Source organism: Amia ocellicauda, chromosome 12, assembly GCF_036373705.1.
Source record: "Amia ocellicauda isolate fAmiCal2 chromosome 12, fAmiCal2.hap1, whole genome shotgun sequence".
In the NCBI taxonomy this organism is placed as follows: Eukaryota; Metazoa; Chordata; class Actinopteri; order Amiiformes; family Amiidae; genus Amia; species Amia ocellicauda.
In genome coordinates this window covers 27,495,810-27,508,241 of record NC_089861.1, presented here as the reverse complement: position 1 = coordinate 27,508,241, position 12,432 = coordinate 27,495,810, and the positions used below count along the sequence as shown (strand labels likewise).

Below are 12,432 nucleotides of genomic sequence, written 5' to 3'. Positions count from 1 at the left end.
GAAACTCCTTTGCCAGATTCTGAGCAGACGGGCCGGTACCACAGGTGGAGTGTGAAGCGTTGACGATGAATTTATACCAAAGACAAGCATATGCCTGATCTCTGATGCATACATTTAATCTGAAACGATGGCATCTGACACTCCAGTGCTGGGGGGGGAGTTGTGATTGTAGCTGTATTGGGGCAGATGTCATCCTGGGAATGGTGCTGTGGAAATGGTGTTCAGAGCTAAACTGGACTTGCCTTTTACATGGGCATTCTCCTGGGAGGAACCGCCCCATAGAGCCTCTGGGTTGGGGTTTCTGTTTGAAGGATGGGGTGTGTTTCTGCTCCATGTCCAGTTTGAAAGGATGATCTGGGTGTCGGCCAATTACTCTTGTGGATGGCAGATTTGTCTCATTGCAACTGAAGTCCCCAAAGTGCTGATCAGACTGTGGAGACATGGTTGGGGGCAGAGATGACTGGTTTTGGCTTTTATTTTTAGGGTCTATGGAAGTGCTTGTAACTAATGTAGCCCTGTTGATGTTCTCAGGTCCAGCACTGCCCGGTCTGCTGCTGTAGCTGCCCCGTGCATGAGGTGGGTTTCTTCAGATGCATTCAACACTTAATGGGGGTAGGCTGGTTGGTGCCATCTTGTACAGTTGATGGCAGTATTTCTGGGGGGAGGTGGGGGGTGCACAGTCCAGTGATGAAGCTATCTAGCTCATTGTGAATTGCTGTGAAAAGGCTTGAACTTTTGAGACTAAATACCAGTGAGGGGGTGCTTTAGTCCAACCCCACCCTATACAGCAGCAGGGTAAGGGTACCTCTCCCTCTCTTGCCTAGTGCTCTGGTGGACTGGCATGGTACTGCAGGAGGGCGGCTTTGTGATGGTAAACTCACCAGCTAGTCCCTGAGAGAGTGCATGGGTCTTGTGTGGGGGTGGATTGTATTGTGGTCTGTGGGGCAGGTAATCGTGCTGGAGCCTGAAATTGTTAGTCTCTCTGTAGAGACTGGGCAGTGGGTGGGGGGGCTCTGCACACATGATGATTTTCTATTGGAATCTCGTTCGTCTTAGAACTCGTGCTGAGCGAGAAAATAACTGACAGTGCAGAGCCCAGGGTCATTATGTGTTTATACTGGGATATCTGGTTTGCCACTTGGATAAAATAATCCTGCCAGAGGGGACACGGTGGCCTGGAGAGTTCACTCTGAATTTTAACTTGATATTCTCTTCCCCTCTTCTCGGGTAGGCTGAGCCCAATGCTGACTGTCCTGGAGCTGCTGTGGCCCCAATAGCACGTACTATCTTAGACGCTTCCTAACCCTCACCTGCAGCATCCTCTGAGGCGGTGGGGGGAGGGTGCTGGGGTGGAGCAGCCCAAGTCTGGGTGGGTCTGTGTGTCCTGGGAGTGAGGATCCTTCTTTTTTTCTTACCGCCCCAGTCTGATCTACTCATGACTGGCACTTTCTGACCATTGGCGATTCTAGACCATCTCAGCCCCCCTGAAAATGTTAAGTGATTATTTTCTGAAATCCATTTAAGCCCCTTGTATTTTGTGATTTCTCCTCCAAAGCGTGAGGGCGTGATTGACTGACAGCAGCGGTGGGTGTAAACAATTGGCAAACTCTCCTATCATCCACTCAGCAGCGTCGTGGTTGCTGATCGTTTTGCGATTGGTTGAACCACACAGAGGGGAATTGCGTGCAGTGCAGACAGATGGCTTGGGGACTGTGAATGTGAAAGTCGCACAGGTGAGCTGTGATCTAGATGGGTATTCTCTAATGTTCGAGAATACATTTGCATGTGTTATTGTGAATAGAGAGGCTCGGGTGGGGGGGGTGGGGAAATATTAATCTTTTACGATTTAAATAACGTTAATGTAACCTCCGTTCACAAGCTGGGAATGCAATTATCTACAAAGACTAGGTGAGCTCTTCAGTCAAAAAGTATTCACATATCGATTGATGCATAAATAATTATCAGCACCAGAACTTTTGGTGTGTGGTTGTTATTATACACAGATCAGCCATCAAATGCGGTGCGAGGACAGATGAGGAAAGCCTTAAGGTGGAGTTCAGCATGAAATAAAATGCTTAAGGCGCAACAGTCTAGCAAAACTCGCTGCATTGCGATAAATCACGGGGGGAAGGTTTGTATTTGTTTTTAATTGACTACATGCTGCTTGCCAGGTGGCAACAATTCCTTTATTGCAACTCACCCTGCCTTCAAAATACTCGCCAGGGGCGATCAGGCGACCTTAATTTCCAGTCCTGTTCCTCGTTCCATGTCTAAGGTAGTGAGTAATATAGTTCATATGGCTAAAAAGGACCAAGTGTGAAAACAGTATATTTTGTTAAATCCATTTAATTCCTTATTGAAATTATATGAAATTAGCATACATAAACCATAAATTATAATAGTGCAAAATGCAAAGCATATAATTTTATATTGTTAATGACCAAAATACCATTATTACTTATTATATACATAGCTATTAATTTGTATTAACTGGTGGTCTGTGTTCCCAAAGAACAATCGTGTGAATGGTAAGTGGACTGAGACCACATCACATATGAAGTGGACCAGAAATAGATCCGAGTCCTCTTTCAAGGCTAGGCTCACAAGTAACTATCCAAGTTATTCAGTAGATTGGAATGCATCAAGGGGTGTTGAAACAAGCTAGTATCATTCCAGTTATGATACAACTGTACTTGTATTATAGGGATGCTATCTTTACAACTCGTTGTTGGAGGTGCAAAAATCGTTGCACCCTTTTACAAAGAAACTTTATACCCTTGGTAAGTGTATTGCTCTATTGAGAAAAGGTAGTATCATTCCAGTCATGGGTCCCTGACGAAACCCTCTTAAATTGATGAAAACGGCAGCGCAGGAGTTGTTGCAAATGGAAAAGAAGTCTTTTAATCAGGCCGGCCCGGAAGAACAGAGCGAACACGAGGCGGTCTCGGGTTCAAACGGCTTTTCTTACAGGTATCTTCCGGGTTTGCATTTTTAAACCGTTCTAAACAAAAGGTGCATAATGTCCAATCAGCAGAGGGCAGTGTCTCGGATGTGCATGTGGATTGGCTCAGCCCTTGCTTCTTTACTTCCTCTTCCTCCTTTGGAGGGTGGAGTTACCAAGCATCAGGGCCAAGCATCATCATGTCACCGCTTCCTCCGCATACCATACTGGGATATGCAAAGGACTGTGAGAGAGTGGTTCAATGCGTTTTGCACGTGGAACCAGAAAAGTGGGTGTGCAGGGGGAGAGAGAGAGAGAGAGAGAGAACTATACAACATTTAAATATTCCATTCAAATAAATGTGTGTGTGACATATATTCCACTTGAATATTTATGCAGAGCTGATATGTCATTTATTGTATTTAAATTTGACCTCAGGTCTTTCAGTCCCCTTCACATTTAAAATACTTATTTTCTAGTAAATACTGTTTATTGGGTTAAGTATTTTACATTGCATGAATAAAAACAATTCAATATTTAATACTTATGATTAAAATCGTTAAAATACCAATCCTTAAAATCACTTAAAAATTTTAAAATCTTTGTGATTTTTAACAAAACTAAAACAATTAACTTTAAAATAAACGTGCTCAAATCAAATAAACAAAACGTGATAAAAGCAAAAATTGCACACCAACAAAAAAGTCAAATACATTGAAAATAACTGAAAATGCATTAGACAAAATAAAGAAACAATTAAAAAGGAAAAAACAAAAAACAAACAAAAAAAGTCTAATGCATTTTAAATTAAACCCAAAACGGTCAATGTATTTGACAACAAAATATAACAAAACTATACCTAAAAAGCCCTAAACAATGTGATTTAAAAACAACTAAATCTTTAAAAACAATTAAGATTCGTTATTTAAAATCTTCTTTTAAAAACAATCATTCATAAAATCTTTAAAAGATCTTGGACTCGGGCTCCAGCAGGGGGAACTGACCGTCCCCGGAGGTGGGTCCCATCATGGGATCCTGAGCTCCCCCAGATCTTGTATGCGCCAGTTCTTATAGGCTTCCTCCTTGCCCCTCTGATGGACCTCCAGATTGACGTAGTCTTTTACAAACACCATGCCCCTCCGCGCGATGACGATCGGGTCCAGCTCCTGCTTATTGAACAAACAGATGTTCCGTCCCTCCCACAGTGCCTGTTTCACTGCGCAGACGACACGCCACCAGCACCTCAAGGTAGATGTAGAGATTCCCTTGGCTGGACCGTATAGGATCTGCTGGGCGGTCGCCCGCGCAGGAACGGCGAACCTGCGGAGGAATGGAGAAAACAGGAGCCAGACCCTGTGGGCGGAGGGGCACTCACTAAAGATGTGAGCCTCCGTCTCCTTCCCCAAGCAACCCTTATAGGGGCAGGTGTCATAAGGAGCTATGCCCCTTCTGTGCATGAACACTCGGGTGGGGAGACACCGACTCACAGCCATCCAGGAGACATCTTTCTGCGTATTCGTGAGGCAAACGTGCGTAGCGTTAGCCCAGATAAACCGGCAGGTTTCGGGAGGGAAATCTTCTATCCGGCTGGTCTCCTGGGCAGATCTCATCTGACTACAGATGGTCTTGTAATCCCAGGAGGCCAGCACGACTTTATGGAGGCCTACTTCGAGCGCAAAGGCTCGGAGCGCCCTGTAGAACGGCGGGGGATCCCACGAGTGCGGCCTGGTGTTATCCATGGCGCAGAGGCCGAATGGTCTCAGGCTGCTGGCAAAATAAAAGCGGTTCATGAAACTCACTTTCTTGCCAGCAGCCTGGATGTTCTTGACCACATAGGCCAGCCCCTGCGCCTTTATCAGCCGCACAACGTCCGGGACCCCCCTACCTCCATCCAGGGTACCCTTCACCATCTGCACTCTTTTCAGCCTCTCCATTTTGCTCCCCCAGACAAACCGAAATATAATTCGGGTCACTAGTTTTGCGATACCCTTGTCTGGGGGGAAGATCATTCCTACGTAGAGGAGTATCGGGAAGAAGATGGCCTTTACGACCAGCACCTTACCAGCCATCGTCAAGGTCCTTGTGCTCCAGCCGTGGATCTTCTTTTGGACCTTTGCTATGGCCTCCTCCCAGCTCCGGGTGCCCGTGTTGGTCCCGTCGATCGTGATCCCCAGAACCTTAATAAACGGCTTCACAGGGAACACGGTCGGCGGGCCCCGGCCGACAGGCCATGCCCTGGAGAGGTAGACCTCGCTCTTGGCCTTGTTCACAGCGGCCCCCGTCGCCCTGCAGAAGCCGTCCAGCAGTTCCTCGACCCTGGCCACGGACGGAGCGTCCGTGCAGACCACGGCCACGTCGTCCATATAGGCCAGGGCCTTCAGTTGCTCTCCGCCGGAACCCGGGAGATGGAAACCTGTCACCCGGACGTCCCGGCGGATCGCCTGCATGAACGGCTCCAAGCAGAGGACGTACAGCAGGGCCGACAGGGGACAACCCTGCCGGACCCCCGACCTGACCGGAAATGGTTCGGTCAGGTGGCGGTTCACAAGGACCCTGCTGCTTAGGCCGCTGTAGATGATCTTGACCCACTTCCTCAGGCCAAGAGCGAGACCCATCCTCTCCATGACGAGCTGCAGGTATTCGTGGCCCACTCTGTCGAAGGCTTTCTCCTGGTCCAAGCTGATTAGGACCAGGGGAAGCCCTCTCTCGTTCGAGTAGGCCACGACATCCCTGAGCAGCATGGCGTTGTCGGCCGCCGATCTCCCCCGGGCACCACAGACCTGGTCGGGACCCACGACTTGAGGGAGTGGCCGCTGCAGCCGGAGCGTCAGTGCTTTGGCCAGTATCTTGTAGTCGGTGCACAGGAGGCTGACTGGCCGCCAGTTCCTCAGATCTTTCGTGTCTCCCTTCTTGTGAAGAAGGGAGAGGATACTCTTCTTCATCGAAGGGGCCAATCTGCCCTCTCTGTACATCGACCCCAGGACCTGGCCCAGATCTTCCTTAAGCACCTCCCAAAAGATCTTATAGAACTCAGCAGGGATCCCATCGGGACCCGGTGTCCTTCCAGAGTTAAGACTCTTTATCACCTGGGAGAGTTCAGTGGTGGTGATCTCTGGATCCTCCTCCTCCTCCTCGTCCCCCTCATTGCGGGACTCCAACAGGGACAGAAAGTGATGGATCAGATTTTGATCCACCACCTTCTGGTCGTACAACTCCCTGTAGAAATCCCGCACCACTGTCTCAACAGCCTCTCTGCCCTCCACCTCTTGCCCCGAGGAGTCGATCATGGAGGACATTGCAGGCCGCCTCTCCTTCGTTTTCTTGAAGAAGAAGCGGCTGCATTTCTCATCGTCCTCCATGATGCGGACCCTGGAAAGGACCTTGATCTTTTCTTGCTCCTCCCGATAGAGGGCGGAGAGACTCAGTTTGACCCGGGCCACCTCCTCAGCTAGGTCGAAGCCTCTGAGCTGTAAAAGACTTTCCGTTTCCCCAGCTGAATGAAGTAGCCCTTGGTTCTTTTCTTCATCATCTCCCACCACTCTATGGGAGAATCAAAAAGGTCCTTCAGGGTCCTCCACTCCTCGAGGCGTCTGCTAAAGGTCTTAATCACACGAGGGTCATCGAGCAGAGAGGTGTTGAGCTTCCAGACCCCAGGCCCCGACTCCCGTGTGCTCGGAATGAGCACCTCTGTCGTCAGGAGCCTGTGGTCTGAAAAGAAGACCGCCTCCGAAGACATGGCGGTCCTCTCCAGTGGCTTGCTGAGGAGGACGAGATCTATCCTGGAGAAGGAGGAGCCAGAAGAACTCACCCAGGTGAACAAGGGGACCAGGTCCCGACCTGCGTCGCAGAGTTCAAAGTCCTCCACGAACGCAGCGAGGTCCCTGCTGGATCTATCGTTGCGGGGCTTACTCCGGTCTACATCCCTCAGAGCACAGTTGAAATCACCTGAAATGATAACTGGCAAGGTGCCGATCAGGAGCGGGCGTAGCTGAGGGAGAAAGAGGACTCTCTCTCTCTGGCTGGTGGGGGCATAGACATTGACCAGCCTCAATACAGCCCCCTTGTATTTAAAATCGAGGCTGGCCAGTCTGCCCGCCTCTATTACCTTAAATGTTTTCACAGTTAAGAAGGGGTTTTTCAGGAGTACGGCAATCCCGTCCGCTCGGGACACATTGGACCCCGACCAGAAGGATTCTCCTAGGGTCCAAGTGTCCCGGAGATCTTTATATTCTTTTTGGAACGGGATGCCGCACTCCTGTAAACAAATAATGTCTGCCTTCATTCCAGCCAGAGAGTTTAAAACATCGGTCCTCTTTTTCACCTCAGCAATGCTCCTCACATTAATTGAAATAATGGTTAATGCCATAATGGCTGTGAGGGCAATTACCCGCTCCGTAACAATCATGTAAAGAAACCTTTCTCTTCCCCACTCCTCTCTTCTCCCTCACCTAGCTTAGCGCTAGCACCCATCATTTCAATCATTTGCCTCACCGCTTGATCCTCTAGGAAGACTATGGGGGGGGCTCGGCTCCCGCCACCCGGTAAGGCGGGCAAAACTCCAATGGGCTCAGAGCCCGTGGTGCTGGAGGTTCTCCCTGGTTCCTTTGAGGCCGAGGCCCGACGAACAGATGGCAGGGCAGAGGCTTTATGTACAACTGGGGAGAAAACTGTGTAGACCCCGCTAGTTGTTCTTTTAACTAATGGTGGGGGAGGGGGTGGTCTCTCCCTTCCCGGCTGTCTGCCGCCGCAGGCCTCCTCCCCCAGCGCCAGTGACCTTGCCATCACGTCCCTGATGTCTTTCTGGGAAAGGACACTGGCGCCGACTCTCGTCTCCTGAGGACCTGCGGCTCTCCCACTACTGCCGGGAGGGCATACCTGACCCCTCCCCTGGGAGAGTCTCAGTTGTGGGGCAGGAGGAATGTTATTTCTAGGGGGCCTCTCATCTACCAGGCTGCCCACTCGGGGCAGTGGAGAAGGCCCACCACTCTCCTCTCCGGAGTCAGAGTGGGGCGTATAGAAATTAGAGGGAGGGGACTCTGGAGCGGGGGAGGAGCCGGCAGGGGGGGGAGAATCTGCAGAATGAATCCTTTTTTTCATCATACCCCCCGTACCCATGCTCCTCTTCTCAGCCCTCCTTCTCTTCCCCGCTACCACTGTCCACTCTCCCTCTGCCTCCACTTCTGACCCAGAGTCAGAGAGGGAGCCTATGAGGCTCCTGAGGATTGTTTCCTCTCTACCCCCATCTTGGGGTATCACCTTTGGAGGAGCCTCCGCTTGATGTTCTCTCTCTCCACCACCCCCGAGGGCCCGCGCCCTATTTGCATAGGAGGAGGGACAATTCCTAAAGAGGTGCCCTCCCCCACCGCACAGGTTGCAGGCCCTCTCCTGCTTGCAGGCCCTGGTCTGATGTTCCCCGCCGCAGACCTTGCACTTTTTTATTTGCACCATTTATTTTCTAGTAAATGGTCTGTTTGCTTGGGATTGTTTGTACAAAGCGAGGGAGGAGGAGGAGGGAGTGACCACTGGTGAAGTGGGAGAGAGAGAGGGGGATGGAGAGGCCACAGATGGGGAGAGCGAGAGCAAGCACCAGGTGAGAAAGTTAGCAGGTAATCCAGACAAGTGATATGAAAAAATTGTGGTGTTTTTGTGTTGGGGAATGTTACATCTCACATTCTCATTGGGGGCTGAGCCCTGCTGAGGGTCAAATCCTAGAATTGCCCCCCTCTCTGACCCTCTGCCTCACAGACCCTGTGGGTGTGGGGGGTGGTAGGAGGTGGGCTGTTTCTGGGGGACTGATCAGAGACCTGCTATTCTGTTCTGTTCCCTTTGCCCTGGCAGGACCCTGCAGCTGCTCTCACCTGGACCCTCTGGCTGAGCTGGTGAGGATGTGGCTGAAACTGTTCGTTTGGAGTGGTTAGTCCTGGTCTTACTCTGGCTTATTTTGTATAAATGCTCTTCCAAATAGTCTTGTGGAGGGATGATCCTGTTTTACCGCCCCAGTCTGATGTCAATGACTGTTAGGTACTCTGACCACAGTCTCTCTATGTTAATGTTTCTCCCCCACTGTCTTCCCGAAGTCAGTGATCAGTCTGGTGACTGACTGGTACTACTCTAACCCCACAGACGCCAAGCCGCTCCAGTGTTGCCAAAGCTTACATTTTTTTTTTTTTTTACAGATGCCACCCCAGGAAGGGGACGGAACATTGTAATTTTAAGTAAAACCAAAATGTCCAAATCCACTTTAGACATGGTTGTGATGACTTCCTCCTTTGCCGCAGGTCTGTCATCGCTGCCAGTTGACGCTTGGGCCCCGGGGAATGCGTCCTCTTCAGCCCACAGCTCAACTCACAGATGAGGTCCTGACTTCTGCTGCTCCGGTTTGCTTGTTACAGCCCACTCTCGTCTCGGTCCCCGTGATGAAACCCGCACAAGTCTTAAGCCCAGGACACACCAGCGCGCTTAGCTTCACCTCCCTATGTGCCCGTAACACAAAATACCACTGTAGGTGCCTCTGAATCCCTCTAATGACCCTCCTTTCTCGGTCCCTCTTTCTTCTCCCTGTCTCTAAAACGAAAGCCGACGCCGATGAACCTTGAGACCCTGCCCGGCCAGCCGGATAACTGCTGTGACCTCTGCGTGTGTTCCTGTCCATTCCTCCGGACGTCTCTTTGCACATACGCACTCGTGGAGGATGTGGCCATCTCGATCACCAACTGTGTTGGGAAAGTCTTTGATTTGTGAATCGGTACATTCCTTGCGGTCCACAGAGCCTCCCTGAGGCAGTTGAGGACAATCCAGAGCCACGCATAGTCTTGACTCGGGTAGCGGAAGTGGCTCGCCCCGTACAGCACCAGTCGTGCGTCCAGCACTCCACCTAGCAGGAACGGCTGCGTGATTGGTGCTGTCCAGTAAGCCCTGGCAGCAGCGCACTCCCAGAGCAGATGGATTTGGATGCTTTACAGCCCTGAAAAGGGCATCTAGGGGTCTTGTACAAATTCCGGGAGTGCATTACGGTTCTGACCGGCAGGATCCCATGGGCCACGAATTAGCCGAGGTCTGTTCAGCAGGGCAGGATGGGTCGCGTTTCTCCACAACGCCCGGGTATCTCCTACCGTAAGCCCTCTTATTGGACACAATTGCACTCTCCCCTGCACAAAAATAAAACCTTTCCTATGGTCAGTTAAAATGTCCACAGTGCAGGACTCCATCTCTTGTTCCTTTTAAAAAAAAGCTTTACAATCAGATAAAAGCATAGAAGGTCAAAGGACAACGGGACAGAGACGAGCTTCAAGTGCTGAAGATGAAACCCTGGAATGTACCGTGCCAAAAAAAAATAAAACTCTTTTGACCCTCTACACACCAACTCCTTTTGTAATCTCTCCCACTTTGACCCCCACAGAAAATGAAAGACCTGACAGTTTAAAGCAATTAAAACCGACCTGGGAGGCAGACAAACTGGGGAAATGTGTAATAAAATGGGTAAAATCATGGCTTTAACAAACCTTCCCCTCCATTGTCAATCATCGTAATCCCCCAAAAATCCACCTTTCTCTTCACCTTGTTCACCACCACCCCCTCCCAGGTCTGAGCACCCCTCCCCTGTGCATCAAACTGAACCCCCGAGGATTGTCATCGCGTCAGTCTGGACGGTCATAGTCAACCCTGCGGTCTCTGTGCTTGTCCACATCCCAAACAACATCAGGTCAGGCTTGTCCTTGTTCAGCTTGGCCCCCGAGGCCAGGCTGGACCTGACGGTTGCTTGATAAAAGGTCAGTACATAAAACATTCACGTCGTCCATATGTAAAACACATTTCACATCCTGTCCTCCACTCCCCGGAATACCCAACCCACTGATCACTGTGTCCCTTCTCAAACTCTGTGGCAGGGGCTCGATGCTGCCGATAAACGGGAGAGAGGATAACGGGCAGCCTTGACGGACACCGCAGTTGACTGGCACTGCTTTGGACAGAAACCCGTTAATGATTTATCCTGCTGTCAATATCCCGGTAGAGCATTCCCACCCAGGCTAGGAACCTGTTAGGAAAGCCCATCTTTCGCAGTACAGCTAACATGTACTGGTGCGAGACCCGATCGTAAGCCTTTTCAAAATCTAAATTTAACACTAATTCCTCTGTCTATCGCAAAACAGATGGCATCTCTGACCAGCAACGGGCTGTCAGTGATCCTCCGCCCCGGCACTCCACAGGTTTGATCCGGTTGCATCACATCCTCTAAAACTGTCCTCATCCTCCGGGTTAATAGTTTGGTAAAAAGTTGTATACAAAAGCTTGACAATGACTATCTGGCAACCTGTCAAAAACCTCAAATTCCTTAAGTCAGCAAGTCCGAAGCTAAAACATCCCATCGGAAGGCTGTCTACTCCTGGAGCCTTGCCAGTGTTGAAGGTGCGGAGGCTGTCAGTCAGTTAGTCCAAGGTCAAATCAGCAGTTAAAAAACGACGCGTCCCCTACACTCGATTCTAAAAACCCTAAAACATCAGTCATGCTGGCTACTAAAACGTCCTTGGTCCCGATAAAACTCCTCTGCGACCCCCAACATCTCTGGAGTGGTAGAGGCCACAGATCTGTCCTTTCCGTCAGACCAGTCATTAGTCCCCTGCTACTTAAAATCTTCTTTAAAAAATAAAATACCTTGAGCACTTCTCCCCCTCCTCTACCTCCCCACCCTACTCCTAAAAATATCCCCCCCAACTATGTGCTTCAAAGATCGTGCTCAACTCCTCTCTCACCTCTCTAATCTTGGCCATAAAATCAAACCCTTCCTCCCGCAACAATACCTATTCAGGCGCCTCTGAAGCCCCCTAGCCATCCTCCTCGAAATCGTAAAAGGTCTGCCATTCCCTATATCTGTCCCTATACTGCTCCACTGAAATCTTGTCAAATCTTGGGGCCTGTGACCAATCCCCCTTGTGCCATACGAAACCGACCTCCTGTGGTTAATAAACTTAAAACAGTCCACGAGTTTAAAATCCTTACAAAATTCTGCCTAGCAGAAACCACTGCATGATTGGCGTGGTTTCTCTCCAGAAAGCCCTGGCAGTGGCGCACTCCCAGAGCAGATGGAGGATGGATTCGTCTGCCCCACAGCCCTGAAAAGGACATCTAGGGGTCTTGCACAGCTTCCAGGAGTGCATCACGGCTCTGACCGGCAGGATCCCATGGGCCACCAACCAACTGAAGTCCTTGTGTCTGTTCAGCTGGGCAGGATGGGTCACGTTCCTCCACATCACACGGGTCTCGCCTATTGTGAGCCCTCTTATTGGACACATTTGTTCTTTCCCTGCACAAAAAGAGACAATTTCCTGTGGTCAGTTAAAATGTCCACAGTGCATGACTCCATATCACCTTTTTTTAATAATATTCTTTAGGATCAAATAAAAACACGGCAAATTAAAAGACACAGGGACAGACAACGGGACAGGGATGAGTTTCAAGTGTCGAAGATAAGACCCCAGAAAGTACCGTGCGAA

General features: G+C 50.1%; 2 non-coding genes across 2 annotated transcripts; both read left to right on the top strand.

Annotated features, from left to right (window-relative positions):
* The first annotated feature begins 678 nt into the window (after positions 1-678).
* On the top strand, positions 679-744 carry LOC136765495 (small nucleolar RNA SNORD29). The gene has a single exon (XR_010821684.1). It is a non-coding gene; the product is annotated as a small nucleolar RNA SNORD29 (small nucleolar RNA).
* Positions 745-8,908: 8,164 nt separating this feature from the next.
* Positions 8,909-8,977, top strand: LOC136765515 (small nucleolar RNA SNORD31). The gene has a single exon (XR_010821704.1). It is a non-coding gene; the product is annotated as a small nucleolar RNA SNORD31 (small nucleolar RNA).
* Positions 8,978-12,432: the final 3,455 nt, after the last annotated feature.